The sequence below is a fragment of the Pteropus medius genome, unplaced genomic scaffold, assembly GCF_902729225.1.
Source record: "Pteropus medius unplaced genomic scaffold, Ma_sr-lr_union100, whole genome shotgun sequence".
NCBI lineage: Eukaryota > Metazoa > Chordata > Mammalia > Chiroptera > Pteropodidae > Pteropus > Pteropus medius.
Genome location: NW_024344240.1, coordinates 64,605 through 68,963, shown reverse-complemented (window position 1 = coordinate 68,963; position 4,359 = coordinate 64,605). Strand labels below are relative to the sequence as shown.

Here is a 4,359-nt window from a genome sequence, read left to right as displayed (position 1 = left end):
TATAAGAAAATGCACTCTAAGTTAGGTGGGAATACTTGGGTTGTTCTTATGAGAGTGGTACAATTTTAGGGATGACAGACTCCACTGTGGGTGTGACTTGAGGTGACTGGAAAGGAGATGGGAGCAAAGGTCATTGGGAATGAGGATGTCGGGGACTCACAGTTCCAGAGTGAGAAAAGAGAATCACTCTTTTAGAGAATTGCAGGGTTGTGGTGTTCTCAGGGAGAATTCCAGGTTAAGGATGTTTGGAGGGGAAGTCGCTGATTATGGTGCCGAAGCTGACAAAGAAGAACTAGGGAAAGAACTGGAGAACTCTGTGCTTGGAATTTACACATATTTATTGTACATAATCATTCTCTTATTTTTTTATCACCATTTAAAAGATATTGAATACACATATTATTGGATGCTAACATTATATTGTTTTCAGGTAACAGACTATTCAGTGAGATTGTGGTTGTATCTTGTTAGGAAAAATATAGAGTTGTTTTGTTTGTTGTAAAGGAGTTTGAATGTTCATAGAGGGATGCATATGGAAGCTGATTAGCCGAAATTCTGGACTGTATTAGTTACCATTTATTACCTCTCGGTTCGAAATGCAGATTTCAATTTATGCTGTCTAATAAACAACATAATTCCCGTAAATATTTCTCCTTTACCATGAGCATGATGCTAAACTTTCTTAGAAGGCACTGGAGGGACACTGCAGGAAGAATGAGGTTCCCTGCGTTTTCCAGGCTGGGCCACTTGCGGCCCAGAAGGCACAATGACCTTGGAATCTCAGTCTGATGCCCTCTCATCATGGAAATCTGACCTCCACACTGCCAGCCACCGGCCTGATTCCCTCCAGAAGCCCTGGAGTGTTCTGCGCGCAGGCACCTTGTGCACTTGCACCAAGCCTCTACCAGCATGTATGCAGCACCTGTAGTCTTCAGGGTCACAGAATGAGAAGTTATTCCATCTGCAAACATATGCACTATGGAGGCTTTCTGTCCCATTAGCACCCAGCATCTAACTGTATGTTCACATCACTGTTTGCTAATTGCCAGTTCCCTTACCTACACTCTGGAAGATGGCCTATATTTTGCAAATCCAGAGGAACTCTGGCTTTGCCAAACCAGTGAAATCTTCTGCCTTTCACGTGAAACACTTTCTCCAATGATGTCTGAATCCCTCCCAGGTCTATCCTATCTTGACTACTATCCCTTGGCCCTTGGGCACCACATCATGTTTTATTATGTCTTATAGGTACTCTCATCATAGTTAAAATTTCTTTATATTATATCTCCCCTGTTTAACTTATTGAGTAGTTTCTATCTCCTTATTGGACAAAAACAGTTACAGTCTCTCCAACCCATCAAAGTAAGTATTATTATCTCTATCTTACCAAAGAGAATAACTGTAGCTCAGAAAACTCATGTTCAGGGTGCTTAGGGAGTCATATCCTAAGTCCCACAGTTAGTAAATGAAGGGGCTGAGATTTCAACTCTGTTCTGTCTATTCCATCACTGGTTGCTACTACCCAAAATTTTCAACCCTTGGGTTTCCATCTATGTCATATGCTGCTTTCTATAATGAGCTCCATCTCCTCTACATAGCAGTTTCTCTCTGAAATACTGTTTTATAAAATTAAGGCACATCCCAAATCTTCCCTTTGTCCTCCACCTCCTACCATTGTACTACTATCTTGATGTAGTCTGGGTACATGATCAACTCTTATAATGTTTCTACTACCCTTACCTTTGCCCTTGTGACTTGGGGACCTGGTGCATCTTGCTGATCTTTCTGTATGGCTCCTGCCAGCTCTCTCTCCCAATACCTCAGCAACTCTCCTAAACACCCTTCCTTATTACATTCCAAAGCTTGTTCAGCAAATGTCTATATCCAGCTGTGATATGTGAAGTCAAATATTATCCTTCTTTATACAAGTTATAATCATCACAATGCCACCAATACCACAATCATCATTAATTCCTTATTGAGTTCACAGCACTTCACTGACATCTGGCTGGATTGAATCTGTATCACCTCCATCTGAACCATCACTTCTATCGAGAGCTCTTAGTTAATGAAGGCTCAACAATTCTGATGCTAAAGAGGCTTAACATTAATCAGAAAGAGGACTAATAGTTTGAATCGAACGCAAGTTCTGTCTTGGCATTCTGTCTACAGTTGATGTTTGAGGATAGTCCTGCTGCAGAAGCCATCAACAAGTCCCAGACAGGTAACCACTTTCACACCTCCTCAAATAGAAGTCAATGATTTTTACCTGTCTATCTGGTTATGGGAGGGAATGTCATGGAAACACCACAGAACATGTAGTTTTAGGTCTGGTTGTGGCCTTCTGTGCTCCAGTGGCCTCACTCAGAGACCCTGCCCCAACCTGTCAACTTGAAGAAAGCCCTCTTCACATCTTTGTTTCTGAGGCTATAGATGATGGGGTTGAGAAAGGCAGAGATGACATTGTAGAACAGAGCCAGTTTCTTGTCCCGCTCTGGGGAGGCATCAGCCCCAGGCTTCATGTACATGAACATGGCAGGTTCACAGAACATGGTTACCATGGTGATGTGGGAGGCACAGGTGAAGAAAGCCTTGAGTCGACCCTGGGTTGAGGGGATTCTCAAGATGGTGGCCAAGATGCAAATATAAGAGGTCAGAATGAAGGAAAGTGGTATCAGGAGAAGGATGAAGCCCAGAGTGAAATCAACTCAGTCATTGACGGAGGTGTCTGCACAGGCCAATTTTAGAACAGCAGAAATCCTCACAGAAGAAGTGATTGATCTCATTGGGGCTACAGTAAGGCAGGCACATTGTGAAGACAATGTAGACTAGAGAATAGCTGACACCCAACAATCCACAAAAGACCACCATAGCCCCACATAGCCATGGGCTCATGATAGCCTTGAACCTAAGTGGGTGGCAGATGTCTACATACCTATCATAGGCCATGACAGAGAACAGCCAGCCCTCACTGATGCCCAACACCAGAAAGATGTACATCTGGGTCGCACATCCAATGTAAGAGATAGTTTTCTTCTGGCAGACCAGATGCACCAACATCTGGAGCACAGTGGTGGTAACATAACTCATGTCCAGCATGGAGAGGACACTGAGGAAGAAGTATATGGCTGTGCAGAGTCAGGTGTCCTGGTGGATCAAGGTGACAATGAGCCCATTGCCTGCAAGTGTAGAGAGATAGAGGAAGAGAAAGATGTTGAAGAGGATTATATTAATTTTTGAATCCCTGGAGAAACCCAGAAGGAAGAACTCAGACACAGAGCTGTTGTTCTCCCAAGAAAAATACTTCATTACTTCATTCCCCTTCAGCTGCAGAAAGAGAAATAGTCTTGCTAGTGGCCCAGCTTAGTCTCATATTCAAGTAACATGGTCATTCAATTGCTGGGAAGGCCAATGGTTATTTGGATCCTACTTAGGAATAATACCAATTCAGAGATAAAGGTCTACCTGGGGTGAAGCTACATTTGAGGAGGGGAGGGAAACCTTCATGGAAATTTGTGTTTCTCAGCCCCAAATCTTTTTTCAAGACCTCCATGGTTTTATTTCCTTCTGTCTATCAGCTCCCGCAAAGCCATCTGCTTTCCTTCCCTTCAGGAGCTTCCAAAACATAGTGCATTGCTTGGGGACTCTTGTCCCCTAGTTCTGGCTGAAGAATGAGATGATGAAGATTTGAAACTCTCCCCTCTCTCTTCTCTGAAGACAAGCAGTAAGAACACTTTCCTTTGAGGCTTTAAACATCTGATTACTCTAGTTATATAGACAATGTGAGTCAGATATGTGGAGAAGATATATAACTCCAGAAACCTTAAAAGTATTTAGAAAGTTTTTCCCAAGTTTGTGTTTCTTCAATCTTTTGGCCTCCGGAAGCTTCCTCACATCTGACTTTCTTTTAGGTGGTGTCTCTCAACGCTCTGCCTTTTCCTAGCCTTACCCTTAACTAAAAGAAAGGGTCTCTGTGCTTGACCTTAAAGCTATAATTGAGGCAGAATAACAGCTGTCTTTTTTGTTTAAAGACAGATTTGGCATCTCTAAGTCTTTTCAGCCTGGTGGGAATACTGCTTCCAATGGTAATCTACCCTTTAGAGTCCCTTTCTCTCCTGGACCTGAGATTTGTGATAGGCAGTGAGCCCCAGTTAAAGACTGTGCTTGGGTTTAATTTATTTCTTCACAATTATCACTGATTCTGTGATGCCATTGAACATGGTATATTCTAGTGCAGGAGCATGGAATTTGGATTCAGAAGACTTGAGTTCAAGTCTTAGTATTTCTACTCTGGCCCTGTTCGAGCAATGAAATCTCTTTGACGCTCAATTTCCCAGGGAGGGATCCCATGAGAAGTAA

The 4,359-nt window shown here is 42.7% G+C and overlaps 1 pseudogene; it reads right to left on the bottom strand.

Annotated features, from left to right (window-relative positions):
* Positions 1–2,360: 2,360 nt before the first annotated feature.
* LOC120607178 (olfactory receptor 13-like) lies at positions 2,361–3,309 on the bottom strand (annotated as a pseudogene).
* Positions 3,310–4,359: the final 1,050 nt, after the last annotated feature.